Here is a 21,826-nt window from a genome sequence, read left to right on the forward strand (position 1 = left end):
GAGTGATTGGGGGGGAGGGGGAGACTTATCAGGTAGAGACCTGGAATTTAGAGAGTGAGATGGTTAGCAGGAGATGTGGTGGGAAACCTTTGAAGATTTTTTTTTTTTTTTTGACAGGCAGAGTTAGACAGTGAGAGAGAGAGAGAGAGAGAGAGAAAGGTCTTCCTTCCGTTGGTTCACCCCTCAAATGACTGCTACGGCTGGCGCACTGCGCCGATCCAAAGCCAGGAGCCAGGTGCTTCTCCTGGTCTCCCATGCGGGTGCAGGGCCCAAGGACTTGGGCCATCCTCCACTGCCCTCCCAGGCCAGAGCAGAGAGCTGGCCTGGAAGAGGAGCAACCAGGACAGAATCCGGTGCCCCTACCGGCACTAGAACCTGGGGTAACGGCGCCGCAGGCAGAGGATTAGCCAAATGAGCCGCAGTGCCGGCCACCTTTGAAGATTTTTACGCAGGGAAGTGAATCTACTGAATGCATTTTTTTTTTTTTTAAATCACTCTGTGTGTGGAGAGTGGATTGGATTGGAGTGGATTGTCAAGAGAAAAAATGTGGAGACCAGTTAGGAGGTGCCTGTCATGATCCAGGTAAAGAATGATGGTAGCTTAGATCAGAGGCCATGCAGATAATGGCAGGATTTAGGAATCATGTCAGAGGCTGTAATTAATTTTGTGCTGTGGGTTTGGAAGGGGGAGGAATCCAGAATGACTCTGAGGTTAACCTCAGATGGGTTGGTGGTGGTAGCCTTGTTCTGAAATGGTAAAACCTGTAAGAGGAGGGAGTGAGTTTGGGTGGTTGAACGAAGGGAATTCGGAGTTCTGCTTAGTTCTAATACATCTGTGAGACAGCGGAGAAGAGAGCGAGAAGGCAGGTGAAGCTCCGGAGAGCCCTGGAGTCCTAAATCCTGCAACTTTTAGCAGCATCACTTTTGGTTAGAGTCCCTAAGTCTATGCTCTCTGAGAGGTATTATTTTTTTCACATCTCGATGTGTGTATCTCCAACAGTGCCAGGATGCAGAAACCTGAGCTTTCCAGTTTCGCAGTTGGAAAGTACCATTCTTTAGGGGGGGAAAAGCAGCAGAGTGGGGACCTCAGTGACAGGAACCGTTAGTGTAAACTGAAGTGGCCGTTAATTAGGAATTCAGCGGAAACATCTTACTAAACACAGGTTGCTAAGCAACCGTGGCCAGCCTGGAACAGTGCGGCCATTCCTTCTGCTGTGGCTGCAGCAAAGGTACCCTTTTTGGCTGGTCCGAGTCTTCCCTCTGCTAACAGACCTCATTCGCTCCTTTCCTCCCAGAGCCTTCTCCGTGAACCACGGTCCCCTTCTCTGGGATCTCTTGCTGTCTACTGGGTCATTCCCAAGAGCAACACAAGTGCTCGTGTGTGTTATAAAAACACGTCCTCTCTGCCTTGGGCTACTAGCTATTCCACCCCGCAATCTCCTGAAAGACTTGTCTCCATTACTGTTTCTCCCGTTATCTACCTGTCCCCTAGCTCCATTGAAACTGCTTTGAGCAAGTTCGTGTCTGTCTTCTCCCTGGGCATCTCAGTCCTTGAGAAACTGATCCTTTCTTGGGTGTGTCTTGGTTTTCCTACTACCTCTCTGGCCAGTCCTTTCTCCCCTTATCAGGCCCTTCATCTTCCACCAGAACTAAACCTTCAGGGCTTTGTCCTGGGCCTGCTTCTTGGATGTCCTTCACTCTTAGGAATGTAAACAACATGCATATGCCCCAAATCCACACCTTCAGACTCATGTAACCCTGTGTCTAGATGTCACCTGGACCTGGCGCCATAACCCCCAGATAGAACACTTTTTATCTTTACATCAAACCCGCTTCTCTGGTGGTGTCTCCCGTGCTAGTAGGTACACCCGCCAACCCCACTGTCCAGCCCTTCAAACGAACCCCTGTGATTCTCCAACATTTCCAGCGCTTTCTACGCTGTCACCACCTAAATCCAGACGCCCCCTAGCTGGGCTCCCCTCCTACCCTGTTGCTAATTCTTTGCCTGGCAATCTATTTAAAAGCACACATGGGCTCTCCCAACGCCTCACCTGCAGGCTGGGTGCTCTCTGCCCCCACCAGCGATTCTGTGTCGCTGTCCCCCTGGTGGGACCCGCGGGGCGACTTGGAGTACAGAGGGCCAGGTTTAAGAGTTATTGATTCTAACAGTCTGCCTAGTGCGCGCAGCGGGCCCCACAGCGAAGCGAGGACCGCATGGGCCGCCATTCCAGTTCGATCCAGGGGAAAGGAGACCGATGCCAGGCCCGGCGTGCTGCCCTCTGGGCAGGCCTCAGCTCGCCTCTTCTGCAAAATGGGCTGAGGACGGACCCTGGCTCCGCGGCGGGGCGGACACGGTCACGCCACCCGCGGCCGGGCCGGCAGGGAGCTGGGCGGGAGGGGGCGTGGCCTGGGCGTGGCCCGGCGGCCGCGTGGCCGGGCCGGCGCGCGCCAGCTCCCAACGCCAACCGCCGGCCGACTCGCCCCGCGCCCCGCCCCCGGCGCGTGGCCGGCCGGGCACCCCCAGGCCCCCCGTGGACGCTGCAGCCCACCCCGCCGGACTGCGGGACCGCAGGGGTCCAGGCCGGGGGCTTCAGTGACGGCCGTGGGGCAGCGGGGCCCTGCGGCGCGGGGCAGCCGGGGGCGTCGAGCAGGGGCGGCGGGGTCGGGGCAGGCACGCTGAGGCGAGGGGCCCGCCCGCGGGCCTAGGGAGCCCTGGTCTGGCTTGCAGCGCGGGTGCGGGAGAGGGCGCGCCGGGCAGCGGGCCTGAGGGGCCGTGTGCCCGTCAGTTAGCCCCGGGCCGGCCGGCTGCGGCCGTCACCGCTGGCGGTGGAGCCGAGCGGCCAGCGCCGGCCCACGGACCCGGGGCGGCTCGCCGTCGCTCCCCTGCGCGAGGCTGCGGGGCCTTGGAACGCCGGGCGGAGGCTGAGGGCTGGGGAGGCCCGAGCGCGCCCGGCCCCCGGTAGCTGTTGGGCCCCCGGGGAGTGGGCGGGGAGACGTTTGTTCCCCGGAGGCCGCGCTGGCCTCCCGCGTGACGATGGCGGGACCTGGGGCGGCGAGGTCTGAGGCAGCGGCGCTGTGCAAGCCGGGGAGCGCCTTTCCGCCGAGGGGGCGTTTTTGTTAGCCGCCCCCCACGGAAGAGGGAATCGTGTCAGGGGGGCTGGGGGCCCAGCCTTCCGACGGCGCACGCCGCGGCGTTCGCCTCAGGAGCCCCGGGCCCCCGGTTTTCTGACGCCCGGCGCGACGCCCCAACTCCCGACAACCGTATCCGGGCAACGCGCGGCGCAGCTTCCCTCGCTAGTTTTTGTGCGTTTCTCCCTGGCTTGGGCACGGACCGGCTGTGAACGAGTCCCGTAGGCAGGATCGGAACTCCTCGGAGGTAGCTGGACGGGGTGGACTGAGTTCCGGAGAGTCCAGGGAAGTGTTTGAGGCCACGATCTTGAGGGTGCTGGTGATAATTTTTTTTTTTTTTTGTCCCTCCTGTTGACAGGTCTACCTCGTAGGAAATTGTTGGAAGGAACATGAGAAAAGTAAGTAGGGATGTTGAAGTATCAGTTGAAAGAACCCGAGTTGTTTGTTTATAGAGTAATGGCAGTTAATCTGGTGATGTCATTTCTGGATGCGTGAAGTCGATTAGGTGCTTATCAAATGCCCATTTTCGATGAATGTATTTGTTGAGATACGCAGAGCACTCTGCACACGGCAAACGCTGCCATACACCAAGGGATGCTGTTTTCTGTTTGTTTTTCAGTCCTCAGAGGACAGGGAAAGAGAAGAGGAGCCAGGTGTTCTCCACTGTCTGTGATGGGTGCCAGGTGCGCTGCGGGGCTGTGCTGTGGGCTTCTGCTTGCTCTGTAGCCTGGTTTATCATCACAACAAACTAAAAGGCAGGAGCAATTTATTTACTTATTTTTAGAAGTAAAGAGACTGAAGCTCAGGAAATTTAAGTAACTCAGCTCTAGAGGTGTCACAGAAATGTAGGCTTTTCATTACCGCACACTGTTTTCAGGCTGTTGACCCAAAGTCAACAACTATTTAATGAACAGCTCCGTGTGCCCAGGTGCTTTTTGAAATCAGCAAGCATTTAAGAAAAGCAGTATCTCACTACCTCATGCAGAACAGGGAGCTGAGCATTTGTAAATCCATGGTGATGCTGTAGTCTCCCTTGTGGAATAAGACGTGCTGCGGGGAGACGAGCAGTGACTCCCACAGTACAATCCTGGCATTTCCAAAACAAAACAAAAATGGTGTGCGGAGCAGAAAGATGAGCCTTATGCAACAGAGCGAACTGCAAGGGCATTTTCTTCCACTGGTGACAAGTGTAAAAATGCCACTGGTTTCCTGTGTTAAGTGCACACAATCTTGATTAATTAAATTAACTACTGATCTGATACTTGGAGTAATTAGGTGTTGCTTGTGAAAAAACATCTAGGGGAAAATCCGGCCAGGGAAAGGATTAGGCTAAGAAAGGTGATTGTCAGACATTGAAAGGCCTTCAGCTGGTGGAAATCTGGGCATTCTGGGAAGCAGTGACAGAGGCATCCTTTAGTTTTATCCCACCTCCAAGCAATCTGCACAACTTGAGTGATTTTTTAAAAAATATTTTTAAAAATATTGGTTTTTTGTTTGTTTGTTTTGATTCTGCTTTTAATGGGCTCATTTGGAAAGACAGGAAGATCAGTGGTTACTTGGAGCAGAAGGTATCTTTTTTGGGGGTGATGGTTGCACAACTCTAAATTGATGAAAAATCAATGAATTATACACATGAAAGAGATGAGCTGTATAGTATGTAAATTATACCTCAGTACAACTGGCAAAATAAGCCCTGGAAAAGCCTTGTGTGCTCAGTAGCTGTCTCCCCTCCTGCCCCTCTGGATGTTCCTGGTCTGTTCCTGCATGTGAGCCACGCCAGGCTGGCTGCAGAGCTTTGGATAAAGGCTGTGTGGTCTCAGTGCCTCAGCACCTGCTGCTCCTCTCTTGGGCTCTCCTCCTCACTGATGCCTCTGGAGGAAACATTCTTTCTTCAAGGTCTTGCCAAGAAGCTTCCTGATTTTTTTCCAGGCAAAGTCAAGTGACAGTGCTGTTATTTTTTAAATTTAGTTTTCATTTAAAAAATATTTATTTTTGTGAAACAGAGGTCTTCCATCCTCTAGCTCACTCTCCAAATGCCTGCAACAGCCAGGCTTGGGCCAGGCTGAAGTCAGAAGCCAGAAATTCCATGTGGGTCTCCCACATGGGTGGAAGGACCCAACAACTTGAGCAGTTATCTGCTGCTTTCAGGATTCATTCTTAGGAAACTGAATTGTAAGGAAATGACTCGAACCAGCACTCCAGAATGAGGTGCCCACTAGGCCACAATGCCCATCCCTCTTGCTTTCTCTTAACCCTGTGATCTCTGGCAGGTTGCTTAATCTTATGTAAGATAAGGATGGTAGTATTACCTATCTCAGAGTTATGTTGTAAGGTTTAGATGGATTTTTACAGATAAAGCACGGGCACAGAATAGGTGTTCAGTACATGTTAGTTGATATTACATGGTGAGTGTTAGGATAAAGTATTAGGGAAAATACACCTGAAGAAGGTACCACCTGCCCTGAGTTAAGAAATGAGCAGGGCCGGCCACTGCGGCCATCTAGGGAGCAAACCAGTGGGTGGAAGATTCCCTCTCCCCCTCCCCCCCCTCTCCCCCTCCGCCCCCTACCCCTACCCCTCCCCACCTCCCTACCTCCCTTTGCCTCTGTAACTCTTTCAAATAAAGAAATCTTTTTTAAATTTTTTTTAAAGATTTTATTTATTTGAGAGGTTGAGTTACAGAGAGAGAGAGAGAGAGAGACAGAGAGAAAGGTCTTTTTTTTTTTTGACGGGCAGAGTGGATAGAGAGAGAGACAGAGAGAAAGGTCTTCCTTTTTGCCGTTGGTTCACCCTTCAATGGCCGCTGCGGCCAGCGCATCTCGCTGATCCAAAGCCAGGAGCCAGGTGCTTCTCCTGGTCTCCCATGGGGGTGCAGGGCCCAAGGACTTGGGCCATCCTCCACTGCCTTCCCGGGCCATAGCAGAGAGCTGGCCTGGAAGAGGGGCAACCAGGATAGAATCCGGCGCCCCAACTGGGACTAGAACCCGGTGTGCCGGCGCCGCAAGGCGGAGGATTAGCCTGTTAAGCCACGGCGCCGGCCTAAATCCTTTTCAAAAGTGGTGTGGACTGGAGCCTTATAAGCTTTAAAAGTAAAGCACAAAACTGCAGAGTCATTGGGGCAGGGCATAAGGACTAACCAATCACTTAAAGGTCATTTTATGGGGTGATTTTTATAGGACTAGCCATATGTCTATACACTCGTTATCAGTTGTCGCCACTTCCCCTGATGTTGCATCACCAATTAGCTTTGGTGGTAAACAACTTTGGGTTCCACCCACCTTACTTCCTTTGGGTGCCATCTTTGAATTGCCTTGTGTATCTAATTTCCCCACACATATCATCTGGATTTTAATCTGTAGGTGGTGGAGCCATTGCAGTGTTTATGAAAGGGGGATGTGATAACTGAGTTATGCTGTAGGCACAGTCCTCCAGCTGATTTAGGACAGATAAGAGAAGAGGGAATTGAAGGCAGGGAGGCCAGGAGAAACATGACTGCCATTAGCCCATTGGAATGAATATGAAAGTGTCTAATACCTTATAATGATGGTGGCAGTATTCATCAAACTCCAGCTGAGGCCACATTCTGTGTGAAATGCTTTTCATGCATAATCTTATTTATCTTGCACAGTTACCCTTTACACTAAGAATTGTTATCTTCATTGCACAGGTGAGAAAGTTGTAAGGATAACTTATATTAGGTCTCATGGTGATTAAGTGATCAAGCCAAATTCACATGCCTAACTGAGCCTAGGCCTAATGTATTGCAAATCTAAATCTATGCTTGGAAACTAAGTGCAGTGACTAGCACTGGTCAGAACATTCAGGTCTTTGTGTAGCAGACTGCTGTGTAAGGTATAAGTCTTATACCTTACAAGTTGATTCTATATTTGAGAAATCCCAAATCTGTCGCTCTCCTACCATTCCGGACAAAGTCACCGTCATTTCTTTATGGCAGTACTACAGTAATCTCCCTGCTTCCTCTCTTCCACCCAAACCTATTCTTCCCACAGTAGCATGACTGATCTGTTTTAGATGTAAGTCAAATCCTCCGTCTTCCTCCTAAACCACTCCCCTAACTCATAATTACATTTAAAATCTGGTTCCTTACCCTGACCTGTAAGGGTCTATGAGATCTGTCAACTGCTTGCCTTATCAACTCCATTTTGCATTATTCTCTCTCCCTCTCCACCCCCCCCCCCCATTGTATTGCAGCCTTATCATCATGCTTTTTGTCCCTGGAACATGCCAAGCTTGTTCTTGCCTTGAAGAGTTTTCACTCGTTATTTATTTCTAGAATGTTCTTTTCCTAGATAATTTCACATAAGACTCCTTGCCGTTTGGGTCTCAGTTTAAGTGCCATCTCTTCAGAAAAGCCTTTACTGAGTGCCTGAGTAGTACATGAAGCTCTCTGTCATGTCATTTTGTTTGTTTTGGACAGACAGAGTTAGAGAGACAGAGAAGGATCTTCCTTCTGTTGGTTCACCCCCTAAATGGCCGCTATGGCCGGCGTGCTGTGCCAATCCGAAGCCAGGAGCCAGGAGCTTCTCCTGGTCTCCCATGCAGGTGCAGGGCCCAAGGACCTGGGCCATCCTCCACTGCACTCCCGGGCCACAGCAGAGAGCTGGACTGGAAGAGGAGCAACCGGGACAGAATCCGGCGCCCCAACCGGGACTAGAACCTTGTGTGCCAGCGCTGCAGGCAGAGGATTAGCCAAGTGAGCCGTGGCGCCGGCCAATGTCATTCTTTTAAATTTTCTTCACTGAACATATCTCAACTTGATCTTTATTTTTTGTTTGTCTCTACCTCCCTCCACTAGAATGAAAACTCCTAGAACTGCAATAGCTGAAACTTACAGAATGCTTTCTGTGATTAGGCACTAATCTAATTTTTTAAGGTTTATTTATTTTCTTAAAAGATTTATTTATTGGGGCCGGTGTAGAGGGTAAAGCCACTGCTTGCAATGCTGACATCCCATATGGGTGCTGGTTCAAGTCCCAGCTGCTCCACTTCCTATCTAGCTCTCTGCTATGGCCTGGGATAGCAATAGAAGATGGCCCAAGTTCTTGGGTCCCTGCACCCTCATGGGAAGACCTGGAGGAAGCTCCTGGCTTTGGATCAGTGCAGCTCCAGCTGTTGTGGTCAACTGGGAAGTGAACCAGCAGATGGAAGACTTCTCTCTCTGCCTCTCCTTCTCTCTCTCTCTTTCTGTAACTCTTTCAAATAAATAAATCTTTTTTTTTATTTTTTAAAAAAGATTTATTTATTTACTTGAGAGGCAGAGAGAGAGGTCTTCCTTCTGCTGGTTTGCTCCCCAGATGGCTGCAATGGCCAAGCTGCACCAATCTGAAGCTAGGAGCCAGAAGCTTCTTCAGGTCCCCAACGTGGGTGCAGGGGTCCAAGGACTTGGGCCATCTTCTACTGCTTTCCCAGGCCATAGCAGAGAGCTGGATCAGAAGTGGAGTAGATAGGACTCGAACGGCGCCAATATGGGATACCAGCACTGCAGGCAACAGCTTTACCCACTACGCCACAGCACCGGCCCCCTCATTACTTTAATATGCTTATTTTAATTCTTAGAACTGTAGGAGGTGGGTTCTTTTATTATGCCCATTTTACAGATGAGGAGACTCAGTTCACACAGCTGAAAAAGGGCAGAGCGGGAATTGAACCTAGGAAGTTTAGCTCCAACATCTATACATTTTTTTTTTTTTAAGATTTATTCATTTATTTGAAAGAGTTACAGAGGCAGAGAGAGGGAGAAAGGAGAGAAGTCTTCCATCTGTTGGTTCACTCCCTAAATGGCCACAATGGCCATAGGTGGGCCGATCTGAAGCCAGGAGCCAGGAGTTTCTTCCAGGTCTCATGTTGGGTGCAGGGGCTTCTACTGCTTTCCCAGGCCATAGCAGACAGGTGGTTCGGAAGTGGAGCAGCCAGGACTCAAACTGGCACCCATATGAGATGCTGGCTCTGCATGTGGTTGGTGGCTTTACCCACTATGCCACAGTGCCAGCCCCACACTTTTTTTTTTTTGTATAGATTTATTTTATTTATTTGAAATGCAGAGTGACAGGGAAGGAAGGAGAGACAGAGATCTTACATCTACTGTTTTCATTCCCCTAAATGACTACATCTGCTGGGCTGAGCCAGGCTGAAGCCAGGAGCCTGGAATTCCATCTGAGTCTTCCTACGTGGTGACTTAGGCAAGAGGCCCAGGCACTACTTGGGCCATCCTCTGTTGTTCTCCTAGGTGCGTTAGCATGGAAGTGGATCAGAAGTGGAGCAGCTAGGACTTGAATTGGTATTCATATGGGATGCCAGTGTTGCAGGTGACAGCTTAACCCACTGTACCACAACACTAGCCAGCCCCAAGCATCCACAGTGTTAAATGACAGCAAGGACCTGATCTTCCTCACCTCTGTGTCATGGCACCTTGAACACAGCATAATGCTTAACAGGCTCTGTAAAAATTGTGGACTCAATGAATGCACCAAGAGAAATATAACTACGTTATAAATAGAACCCTAGGAATTAGCTTGATCCACTGTCTCCCACTGGTAGATCTGTCAGCAAGCTCGCCATCTGAACTACTCACCGCCACAAAATCCTCTGCACCTGCCGTCTCACCCCTGTCTGTTTCCTCTGCAGCCTTCCCTGAGGTGCTCGGGACAACCTCCCTGCAGTCACCTGAATCACTGGCCTCAGGGAACTTTGCTAAGTCGTTTGATAACTGCTTTCCTTTAGATTAATGCGAGTGGTAGATGTGTTCTTGGGACAGTAATGTTGATTTGGAATGAAAACTTACTGGCTGCCTCATGCCCTAACAGTTTGTTTATTTACTAGTGGTTTGAATAGGGCCACACTCAAGGAATGCTTCATAAGTAGAATAGACCCCAGGTGTGTGGTGCCCCAGCTGGGTGTCGGGTGCTGTGAAGCATGGCAGGGAACCTGGGGAGGAAGGATGTTTTAAGCTCTTTGGGTTGTCATGACAAACTGTGTGTGAAGGCTGTAATGCTGTGTTGTTCGGCTTGAGCAAATAACTGGGTGTGAGAATTAAAGGACTGTGTTGGAAATAGGCAGTATTTTTTCATTTATGCCAAGTGTTTATTCAGCACCCACCATGTGTTTACATATAAGAGCAAAAACACAAGTTAGTCCTTGCCCACATGGAGCAGCTATTCCAGTCAGTAGAATTAGACAGTGAATGTAAACCAAGAGAGAGATAAGTGCTATGAAGAAAATGGGATACTGTGATGGTGCCTTCAAATATGTCACCTTAGGGGCTAGACGAGCTCTGTGTGGAGGTGATGGATCTGACTTGAACCATTTATCTCCAGATAGAAAAAACAAAAACAAGCTTAGAGTGATCTAACCAGCACCCATATGGGATGCTGGCACTGCAAGCAATGGCTTTACCTGCTATATCACAGAACCGGCCCCTTAAATTAAAAATGTTTAAATATTTTACGTATTTATTTTAGAAGTCGAGTTACAGGGGGTGGGGAGACAGAAATGTCTTCCGTCCACTGGTTCACTCCCCAAATGGTTGCAATGCCAGAGCTGAGCTGATCCAAAGCCAGGAGCCAGGAGCTTCTTCCAGTCACCCACATGGGTGTGGAGGCCAAAGCACTTGGGGCATCTTCCACTGCTTTTCCAAGCCATAAGCAGAGAGCTAGATTGGAAGGGGAACAGCAGGGATTTGAACTAGTGCCCATATGGGATGCTGATACCACAGGCAGAAACTTAGTCTACTATGCTCCTTTAAATTAAATGTTTAAAAAATTATTTGAGAGGCAGAGATCCCATCTATTGATTCAGTCTCCAAATGCCTGCAATGACAGGACTGGGCCAGGCTAAAGCTTGGGTCAAATGCAATTCATGCCTGCCACGTAGTTGAGCTGTTACCACTGTAATTAAAAACATTTTCTCATTTTCCTTGTGATTTCTAAGTAACTAAATGAGTTATTTATGCATGGGCATTTGGCCTAGTGGTTAAGCTGTTGGTTACTATGCATTGGAGTCCCTGGGTTGATATCTGGTTCTATTTCCTAATTCCAGCTTTCTGCTAATTCTCCTGAGAGACCAGCTTGAGTACTGTTTTTCCGCTATGAATGTGAGAGACCTGGATTGGGTTCATTGCTCCTGGGTTTAGTCCCCTCAGTTGTTGTAGGCATCTAGGTATTGAACCAGAGGATGAGAGCTCTGTTTTGTGCTTTCTCTCAAATAAATAAATACTCATGGGTTATTTAGAAGTATTTTGCATATTTTTTAATATTGGGGATTTTTCTAGATATTATTGATTTCAATTTGATTACATTGTCAGAAAATCATACTCTGTATGACTATTTTTTAGTTTTTTAAAAATATTTGAGTAGGATTTTTTAAAATTTATTTATTTGAAAGAGTTATGCAGAGAGAAAGAGAGGTCTTCCATCTGCTGGTTCACTCCCCAGTTGGCTGCAATGCCCAGAACTGTGCTGATCCAAAGCCAGGAGCCAAGAGCTTCTGCTGGTTCTCCCACACAGGTGCAGGGGCTCAAGGACTTGGGCCATCTTCTACTGCTTTCCCAGGCCGTAGCAGAGAGGTGGATCGGAAGTGGAGCAGCCAAGACTTGAACTGGCGCCCATATGGGATGCCAGCATTTTAGATGGTGGCTTTACCTGCTATGCCACAGCTCCAGCCCCAAAAGATTTATTTTGAAAGAGAGAATGAGAGTGAGAGCACACGCTTCCATCTACTGGTTCACTCTCCAGATGGCCTCAGTGACTAGGGTTGGGCCAGGCTGAAGCCAGGAACTTCTTCCAGGTCTCCTACATGGATAGTAGGGCCCAGGTACTTGAGCCTTCATCTGCTGCCTTCCCAGGCCATTAGCAGGGAGCTGGATCAGAAGTGGAGTAGCCGGGACACAAACTGAACCCATGTGAGATGTTGCTGTTGCAGGCTGCAGCTTTAGCTGCTATGTCACAATGCTAGTCCCTACCCTGTATGACTTTATTGCTTAGAAATTGATCAAGATTTGTTTTTTGATCAGCATATAGTCTCTTGGTGAATGATTGTGTGAATTTGCAAATGCATTTGTTGTGCATAAAATTCTACAGATGAAATGAGTAGACAGCATCCAAAAATATTCCCTTATTTTATCAATTTATTTGTTTTTAAAGATTTATTTATTTATTTGTATGGCAGAGTTACAGTCAGAGAAGGAGAGACAGAGAGAAGTCTTTCGTCTGCTGGTTCACTCCTCAAAAGGCTGTAACAGCTGGGTCTGGGACATGCTGAAGCCAGGATCTTCATCTGGTTCTCATGTGGGTGCAGGGCCCAAGGACTTAGGCCATTCTCCACTGCTTTCCCAGGCTATATAGGATGCCACCATCACAGTCAATAGCCTTACCCACTTTACCACAATGCTGGCCCCAAGTTTTCCTTGTTTTGAAAATTATTTATTTATTTATTTGAAAGGTAGAGTGACATAGAAACAGGTAGACAGATCTTCCCTCTGCTGGTTCACTCCCAGTAGCCACACAGCCAGAACTGGGCCAGGCTCAAAAAGCCAGGAGCCAGAACTCCACTGAGATCTCCCGTGTGAGTTACAGGGACCCAAATACTTCTGCTGACTTCCTAGATGCATAAGCAGGGAGCTGGATCAGAAACAGAGCATCGAGGATTCAAATCAGCGCTCTGATAGGGGGTGCCAGTGTCATAAGTGGTGGCTTAACCTGCCACACATGCTAGCCTCTTTTTTTTTTTTTTTTTTTTTTGACATGCAGAGTGGATAGTGAGAGAGAGAGAGAGAAAGAAAGGTCTTCCTTTTTGCCATTGGTTCACCCTCCAATGGCCGCTGTGGCCGGCGCTTCTCGCTGATCAGAAGCCAGGAGCCAGGTGCTTCTCCTGGTCTCCCATGCAGGTGCAGGGCCCAAGCACTTGGGCCATCCTCTACTGCCTTCCCGGGCCATAGCAGAGAGCTGGCCTGGAAGAGGGGCAACCGGGATAGAATCTGGCACCCAAACTGGGACTAGAACCTGGTGTGCTGGCGCTGCAAGGCGGAGGATTAGCCTGTTAAGCCACGGCGCCGGCTCTGGCCTCTTTTTTAATGTTGTAATCTACGTTTGTCTGTTTTTTTTCCTCTTCAGTGCCTCCGAACAGTTCTTTTTAAATTTTTTTTTAGAAATTTTCCTTCATATTGGTAGGAGAGTTAGTTTGATACAAGGTATGCTCCTGTAATAAACAGCTGAAAACCCCAGCTAATCTTACAGTTGTGCATCTTTATAAAGCACTGCATGTCTTTTGGTGATGGAATAAGGGGCAAACTAAAAAACAAACAAAAGTCATCCAGCATGGCACCTATCTCCTGCATTGGGAGTGTGGTTATAAGTGGCGCTCACATTCTCTCACCCAGGGTTCGTTCATCTGGATGCTCATCTTGCACACAGCTATGATTTCAGGCCCCTTTCTCATTCCTGTTTTCAACATGGGTCACTGTGTTCTTTCTGGGTTCCATTCTGCTTTCTCTTTCTCCTGTGCATCAGCCTGGGAATGGTCTTCAAGCCATGGCTCAACTAACTTGGTATTTAAATAGCCTTGGCTTTGAAGCACTACAGTCTGCTGAGCTGCATTTCTCAAGGTCCCTTCAGATACTTAACTCCAGAGCGTGATTCTTACTGTATGGATATCCTTACCATCCCCAGGCAGCAGCAGCTTCTTCTTTTTTAAAAGATTCATTTACTTACTTGAAAGGCAGAGTTACAGAGAGGCAAAAGCAGAGAGAGAGAGAGATCTTCCGTTTGCTGGTTTATTCCCCAGATGGCTGCAGCGGCCAGAGCTGAGCCGATCTGAAGCCAGGAGCTGGGAGCTTCCTGGATCTCCCACATGGGTGCAGGGACCCAAGCACTTGGGCCATCTTCTGCTGCTTTCCCAGGCCACAGCAGAGAGCTGGATCAGAAGTGGAGCAGCTGGGACTCAAACTGGCACCCATATAGGATGCCAGCACTGCAGGCGGCAGCTTTACCCACGAAGCCACAGCGCTGGGACCTGACACACTCTTAAGCTATAATCCCCAAAGTAGCTGAGACACAGGTGCACACTTTGTTTTCCATTCACATCCCTAAATCTTCTGATGCTAGTCTAGAGATGAGCAGCTCAGTGAGAACCCCTCTCTACACAGTTGGGACACATGGCTTCCTGAGAGCCCTGCTGTCCTATACTAACACAGGCTTTTTGTCGTGCAAAGCCTCTTTGTTCCATGGGACCACTCGAAGTAGTCAGCTCTGTTCCAGGTGAGGGCTCTGAGGCACAGAGGAGCATGTTGCACCACTAATTCCCTGTGTAACCTTGGGCCAATTATTCTATCTTCCTGTGTCTCAGTTTTCTCATGTGTGAGCAGGGCTAATAATAGTACTTACCAGGTTTTTTCTTTTAAAAATTCATTTATTTATTTGAAAGAGTTACATGATAGAAAGGTTGATCCTCCATCTGCTGGTTTATCCCCAGATGGCTGCAGCAGCCATGCTTGGTGAGTGAGCTCAAAGCCAGGAGCCAGGAGCTTCTGGATTTCCCACATGGGTGCAGGGGTCCAAACACTTGGGCCATTCTCCACTGCTTTCCCAGGCCATTAGCAGGGAGCTGGATCAGAAGTGGAGCAGCCGGGACTCAAACCTGTGCCCATATGGGATGTCAGCAGCCTTACCTGCTACACTACATCCGTGGACCCCACTTAGCAGGTTTTTTCAAGTATTAGATTAAATGATACATGCAAAGAGCTCAGCAGTGATTGGTAGGAGGCAAGTCTTCAAGAACTTTTAGCTAAAACTATTGTTTTGACCAAAATCACACAGCTCTTGGGTGGTGGAACCAGGATGTGAGCCTTGGTAACTATGAAACAAATACTAAGTAGGAAAAATGTCAGTGACAGGGTTCTGGAGAGAAGTGAAACAGGCCATCTGTTGGTGGTGGCAAGGCATCATCTTCAGCTGAGCACTGCATGGTTCAGAGCATGGCCAGGTACAAGGCAGGGTCAGTTCAAGGGCAGAAGCCCTCAGGTGGCACTACTGTGCTAGGTACAGGCCTGAAGGCCAGCCCAGCATGAGGTGCTGGGTGAGCGGGAACATAGTGCGTACGAAGAACAGTTTTTGACCAGGGACCCAAATATGCTGCTGGGGCCAATGCTCTGTATATTTGAAGGGAAGAAGTCTGTAGGCCATGACCAGAGTAGTGTTGAGCCACCATGGAGCAAGTGTTTGTTGTGTGTTCCTGCACTAAGCATCATAGATAGTGGTTTGTGGAAAAGGGACTTGCAGGAAAGTTGGGAAAAGCCAGCCTGCCTCCAGTGGATTTCTACCAGGGACACTTAGAACTTCAGCCAGCCAGCTTCAGTCCCTGGCCTGAGTCTGCCTCTGCAAGGCTCAGTAGTATCCCACTCAGGACAGTGAGCATTTCCTGTCTTCTGGGTTATGTGTGGTCAGCAAGGGTGCGGAGGCTAACGGCAAACTTGGCAGTTCATGAATGTGCATGGAGAGAGAGATGAATGGGTCAGCCAGAGAAGGGACACATGCCCCACTATATTATTATGCTATTGCTAGGAGATCCAGGAACACCAGCTGTGAAAGTTGGCTGCTGGTGAGGGTCATTAAGCTCCAAGAGCTTTGAAGCCTCCTTGGCATGTTGTGGCTGGCCATTTGCCAGGTCTGAGACATGGGTTTGAGCCAGCACTGCCTTTTCTTTCTTTGCTTTTTTTTTTTTTTCAAAGATTTATTTATTTATTTGAAAGAGTTACACAGAGAAGGAGAGGAAGAGAGAGAAAGAGAGAGTGAGAGTCAGTGTCAGTCAGTCTTCCTTCTGGCTCACTCCCCAAATGGCCACAAAGGCCAGAGCCGAGCTGATCCGAAGCCAGGAGCCAGGAGCTTCTTCCAGGTCTCCCACATCAGACTTTAGCCATCTTCTATGGCTTTCCCAGGCCATAGCAGAGAAGTGGATTGGAAGTGAAGCAGCTGGGACTTGAATCGGCACCCATATAGGATGCCAGCACTGCAGGCAGCGGCTTTACCCACTACGCCACAATGCTGGCCCCTGCCTTTTCTTTCTTTCTTTTTTTTTTTTTAAGATTTTATTTTATTTTATTTGACAGACAGATGGAGAGAGAGAGAGAGAGGTCTTCCTTCTGTTGGTTCACTCCCCAAGTGGCCACAACGGCTGAAGCTGTGCCGATCCGAAGCCAGGAGCCAGGTGCTTCCTCCTGGTCTCCCATGCGGGTGCAGGGGCCCAAGCGCTTGGGCCATCCTCCACTGCTTTCTCAGGCCACAGCAGAAAGCTGGACTGGAAGAGGAGCAACAGGGACTAGAACTGGTGCCCATATGGGATGCCGGCGCCGCAGGCAGAGGATTAACCTAGTGAGCCACAGCGCCGGCCCCCCTGCCTTTTCTTTTTCTTTTTTTTTATTTCTTATTTTTATTTCAACATTTAAAATATTCACAGGTTGAGTACTATAGTCAATGACATCTCCATGGACTCCCTGCCTTTTCTTAATAGAGCTGGATGGCCTATCTGATCTGCCTTTTTCTAGTTGCCTTTGTTGACCAGCCCTTCTGGGGCCTTCACAAGATCAGTTGGGCATATGGATTCACTTGGGAATGTTGTATATTTATGGTGACTTGGTATTCTGTTTCTTTTTTTCACCCCTTAAATGGTTGGGAGAATCTTTTTTTTTTTTTTAAAGATTTATTTTATTTATTTGAAACACAGAGTTACAGAGAGAGGTAGAGACAGAGAAAGGTAGAGACAGAGAGGTCTTCCATCCACTGGTTTACTCCCCAGATGGCTGCAATGGCCGGAGATGTGCCGATCCAAAGCCAGGAGCCAGGAGCTTCTTCCAGGTCTCCCACGTGAGTGCAGGGGCCCAAGGACTTGGGCCATCTTCTACTGCTATCCTAGGGCATAGCAGAGAGCTGGATTGGAAGAGGAGCAGCTGGGACTTGAACTGGCGCCCATACAGGATGCTGGCATTTCAGGCCTAGGATTGAACCCGCTGTACCACAGTGCCAGCCCCAGTTGGGAGAATCTTAATGTTTCCCCCATGAACCAATGTACTGAGAACTCAACTCGGATTTGCTCACTTGGAAAACAAGGATTTTCATCCTTGCTTCATGGAGAGCTAAAGCTGAGTCATCACATCTGACTATTTACATTGATATAAATGGGAGTCAACTAAGGCTCATTTCCACAGGTGTATTAATCATTTTTCAAGTGCTCAGTCTTTACCACTTGGGGCTACTGCCTACACCTGGACCACACAGGTGGAAAGCATTTGCAGCATCACAGAGCCTCCTATCTAGAGGTAAATGAAACTGCATAAAGCACAGTACCTGGGTCCAGTTCAAGATGGTGGCAGTGGGTGGAAGATGGAGTGGGAGGCAGTACAGTATAGAGAAGACCTGTGTTTTTGGCCAGGAGGTGAGACCAGATGATCCATGTAGTCATGAATCCATCCACAGTTAGATCGTTGCAGACTGGAGAGGCCTGTGTGAGTTAAAAGGAAGGCAAAGAAGAGGATGTACGCTGAAGGATGTGGAGGCGGCTTCCTGCAGAGACTGAACCTTGACTCTCAAACCTTGAACTAAAGGCTTGGTTTTAGTTCCTCAAGAAGAAAATGATGCAGACTTCTTGTGCCTACTTTTCCATTGTTGCTCCTTTATTTTTATTTTTTTTAAAGATTTATGGGGCCAGTGCTGTGGTGTAGTAGGCTAAGCCTCTGCCTGTGGCACTGGCATCCCATATGGGCACTGGCTTCAGATCCTGGCTGCTCCACTTCCAGTCTAGCTCCCTGCTAATGGCCCGAGAAAGCAGAGAATGGCCCAAATGCTTGGGCCCCTGCACCCATGTGAGAGACTCAGAAGAGGTTCCTTGCTTTGGATCAGCCCAGCTCCAGTCATTGTGGCCATTTGGAGAGTGAACCAGCAGATGGAAGACCTTTCTGTCTCTCCCTCTGTGACTCTGCTTCTCAATAAATAAATAAAATCTTAAAAAAGACAATAAAAATATTTATTTATTTGGAGCTGGTGTTGCATAGTGAGTATCTGCCATCTGCAACACTGGTATCCCATATGGGCGCCAATTTGAGTACCTGCTGCTTCACTTCCAATCCATCTCTCTGGTAATGTACCTGGGAAAGCAGTGGAAGATAGTCCAAGTGCTTGGGCTTCTGCCACCCATGTGGGAGACCGGGAAGAAGCTCCTAGTTCCTGATTTTTTTTTTTTTTAATTTTTTGCCAGGCAGAATTAGAGAGAGAGAGAGAGAGAGAGAGAGAGAGAGAGAGAGAGAAAGAGAAAGAATTGTAGACAGTGAGAGAGAGACAGAGAGAAAGGTCTTTCTTCCGTTGGTTCACTCCCCTAGTGGCCGCTACAGCTGATGCTGTGCCGATCCGAAGCCGGGGCCAGGAGCCGGGTACTTCCTCCCAGTCTCCCATACAGGTGCAGGGACCCAAGCACTTGGGCCATCCTTCACTGCCCTCCTAGGCCACAGCAGAGAGCTGGACTGGAAGAGGAGCAACCAGGACTAGAACCTGGGGTGCCAGCGCTGCAGGCAGAAGATTAGCCAAGTGAGCCATGGCGCCGGCCCCTAGTTCCCGATTTTGACTGGCCCAGTTCCAGACTTTGAGGCCATTTGGGAAGTGAATCAGCAGATGGAAGATCTTTCTCTCCCTCTCTCTTTCCTCCCCTTCTCTGTAACTCTGCCTTTCAAAATAAATCTTTATTTACTTCAGAGGCAGGGACAGAGGGAGAGGGAGATGGAGATCCATTTTGCATCTGCTGGTTCACTCCCCAAGCAGCCAGGGCTGGGCCAGGTTGAAGCCAGAGGCCTGGAACTCTATTCAAGTCTCCTCCATGGGTGGCAGGGGCCAAGTCATCTACTGCTTTCTCGGGCACATTAGCAGGGAGCTGGATTGGAACCAGAGCACCTGAGACTTGAACTGGCACTCCAGTATGGGATGCTGGTGTCATAGGTGGCAGGTTGACCTGCTGTGCCACAATAGTGGCCCCTATTGCTCCTTTCTAACTTAGGATTGTTATTGGATTCAGCAGATGTAAAGGAAATTTATGGAACAAAGTTCTGAATCCCCTTGGCTGCCCTTGGAGATGTTTTCTGCACTCCTACTAGCCAGTGAAGAGGAAACAGGGTTAATCTAAAGAGCATGGGGAGGGCTGGGTGTTGTAGCACAGAGGGTTAAGCCACTGCCTAGGATGCTTACATCCCATATTGAAGTACCCAGCTTGAGTGCTGGCTACTCCTCACCAGGGCTGGTCATAGGCTGAAGCAAGGCGCCTGGAACTCCATCTAGATCTCCCCCCGGGTAGCAGCAACCCATGCCCTTAGGCCATTTTCCACTGCTTTCCCAGGGACCTTATCAGGGAATTGGATCAGAAGTGGAGTAGCTGGAACTGGAACTGGCACCCATATGGTATGCCAGCAACACAGGCGGTAGCTTAATCTTCTGTACCACAATGCTGGCCCCTCAATGTAGATTTTAAAATTCTTAAAACATGTAATTCAGCAATACATAGGCAGATTTAAATATCATGATCAGGTCGAATTTACTCCAGAAATGCAAAGCTGGTTCCGTGTTTGAAAATAAGTGTAATATCTACTAGATTAATAGGGAAAAGAGAAAGATCTTATAATCTGATCAATTGGTATAGAAAAAGCATTTGACAAAATTCAGCACCCATTTATGATAATAACTCTCAGGAAACTAGAAATAGAAACTCAACTTGACAAAATGTACGAGGAAAGCTAGGTGACATCACAGTTGTGATGTACTGAATGCTTTTCCTCGAAGAGTGGGAATAAGGCCACTGCCAGTTGACATGGCAGTGAAGTTCCTGTTAGAGCAATAAGGCAAGAGAAGGGGATGAGAGCAATATGGCTGGGAAGGAAGAAATGAAACGTGTGGGGCTGGAGGTGTGGCGCAGTGACTGTATCCTGTATTAGAGTGCCAGTTTGAGTCCCAGCTACTCCAGTTCCTACCCAGCTCCCTGCTAATGCACCTGGGAAGGTAGCAGAGGATAGCCCAAGTACTTGGGCCCCTGAAAACCACATGGGAAACCTGGATGGAGTTTTTGGCTCCTAGGTTCGGCCTGGCCCAGCTGCAACCACGCAGACAACCAGTGGATGGAAGATCCTCTTTATCTGTCTCACTCTGTTGCTCTGCCTTTTAAATTATTAAATATATCTTAAAATAAAACCTTGTAACAGATGACATGATGATGATGGTATCAGTAGTAAATCCCATGGAATCAGCAACATTCCCACCCCACCCCTGAACCAATAAGTAAGATCCGTAAAGTTATAGAACATAAGACAAATGTATAAAAATAAATTGTATTTCTATATACTATCAACATATAATACTATTAACTGAAATTACCTATAATACTCAGAGGCCAGTATTGTGGTTCAGGGATTTAAGCTGCCAATTGCAATACCGAAGTCCTGTATTGGAAAGGCAGAGAGAGAGAGAGGAGTCTTCTATCCGCTAAGTTCACTCCCCAGAAGGCCGTAACGGCTGGAGCTGCACTGATCTAAAGCCAGGAACTTGGAGTTTCCTCCGGGTCTCCCATGTGGGTGCAGGGGCTCAAGGACTTGAGCCATCTTCTACTGCTTTCCCAGGCCATAGCAGAGAGATCAGAATATTTAGATCAGAAGTGGAGCAGCCAGGACTCGAACCAGTGCCCATGTGGGATGCTGGCACTGCAGGTGTCAGCTTTACCTGCTACACCACAGCACTGGCCCTGCTAATTTTTTTTTTGACGACTTACATTATTTATTTGAAAGAGTTACAGAGGGAGGTAGAGACAGAGAGGTCTTCCATCCACTGGTTCACTCCTCAATGACCGCAATGACTGGAGCAGAGTGAATCAGAAGCCAGGAGCTTCTTCCAGATCTCTTACATGGGTACAGGGGCCCAAGGACCTGGGCCATCCTCCTCTTCCTTCACAGATGCATTAGCAGGGAGCTGGATTCGAAGTGGAGCAGCCAGGGCTTGAACCGACTCCCTTATAAGATGCCAGTGCTGGCTGGCGCCATGGCTTAACAGGCTAACCCTCCGCCTTGTGGCGCCGGCATACCGGGTTCTAGTCCCGGTTGGGGCACCGGATTCTATCCTGGTTGCCCCCCTTCCAGGCCAGCTCTCTGCTATGGCCTGGGAAGGCAGTGGAGGATGGCCCAAGTCCTTGGGCCCTGCACCCACGTGGGAGACCAGGAGAAGCACCTGGCTCCTGGCTTCTGATCAGCGAGAAGCGCCGGCCGCAGCGGCCGTTGGAGGGTGAACCAACGGCGAAAAAGAAGACCTTTCTCTCTGTCTCTCTCTCTCTCACTATCCACTCTGCCTGTCAAAAAAAAAAAAAATAATAATAAGATGCCAGTGCTGTGGATGGGGCTGTGACCTACTGCACCACAGTACCAGCCCAAAAGAGTGGTATTTTTTAAAGGATTATTTATTTTATTTGAAAATCATAGTTACATAGAAAAGGAGAGGCCAGGGGGTGGGGGGAGGTCTTCCATCTGCTGGTTCATTCCCTAATTGGCCGCAACAGCCGGAGCTATGCTGATCCAAAGGCAGGAGCCAGTAGCAGCTTCCAGGTCTCCCACGTGGGTGCAGGGGCCCAAGGACTTGGGCCATCTCTACTGCTTTCCCAGGCCACAGCAGAGAGCT

At 48.9% G+C, this 21,826-nt stretch overlaps 1 long non-coding RNA gene across 1 annotated transcript in view; it reads left to right on the forward strand.

Annotated features, from left to right (window-relative positions):
• The first annotated feature begins 3,289 nt into the window (after window positions 1-3,289).
• The window catches only part of LOC133768327 (uncharacterized), a 34,991-nt gene continuing 16,454 nt past the window's right edge, over window positions 3,290-21,826 (forward strand). Inside the window, exons 1-3 of the long non-coding RNA XR_009866943.1 lie at window positions 3,290-3,375; window positions 3,487-3,526; window positions 3,748-3,811. This is a non-coding gene — a long non-coding RNA (uncharacterized LOC133768327). The remainder of the gene's footprint in view (window positions 3,376-3,486; window positions 3,527-3,747; window positions 3,812-21,826) is intronic.

Source organism: Lepus europaeus, chromosome 10 (assembly GCF_033115175.1).
Source record: "Lepus europaeus isolate LE1 chromosome 10, mLepTim1.pri, whole genome shotgun sequence".
NCBI lineage: Eukaryota > Metazoa > Chordata > Mammalia > Lagomorpha > Leporidae > Lepus > Lepus europaeus.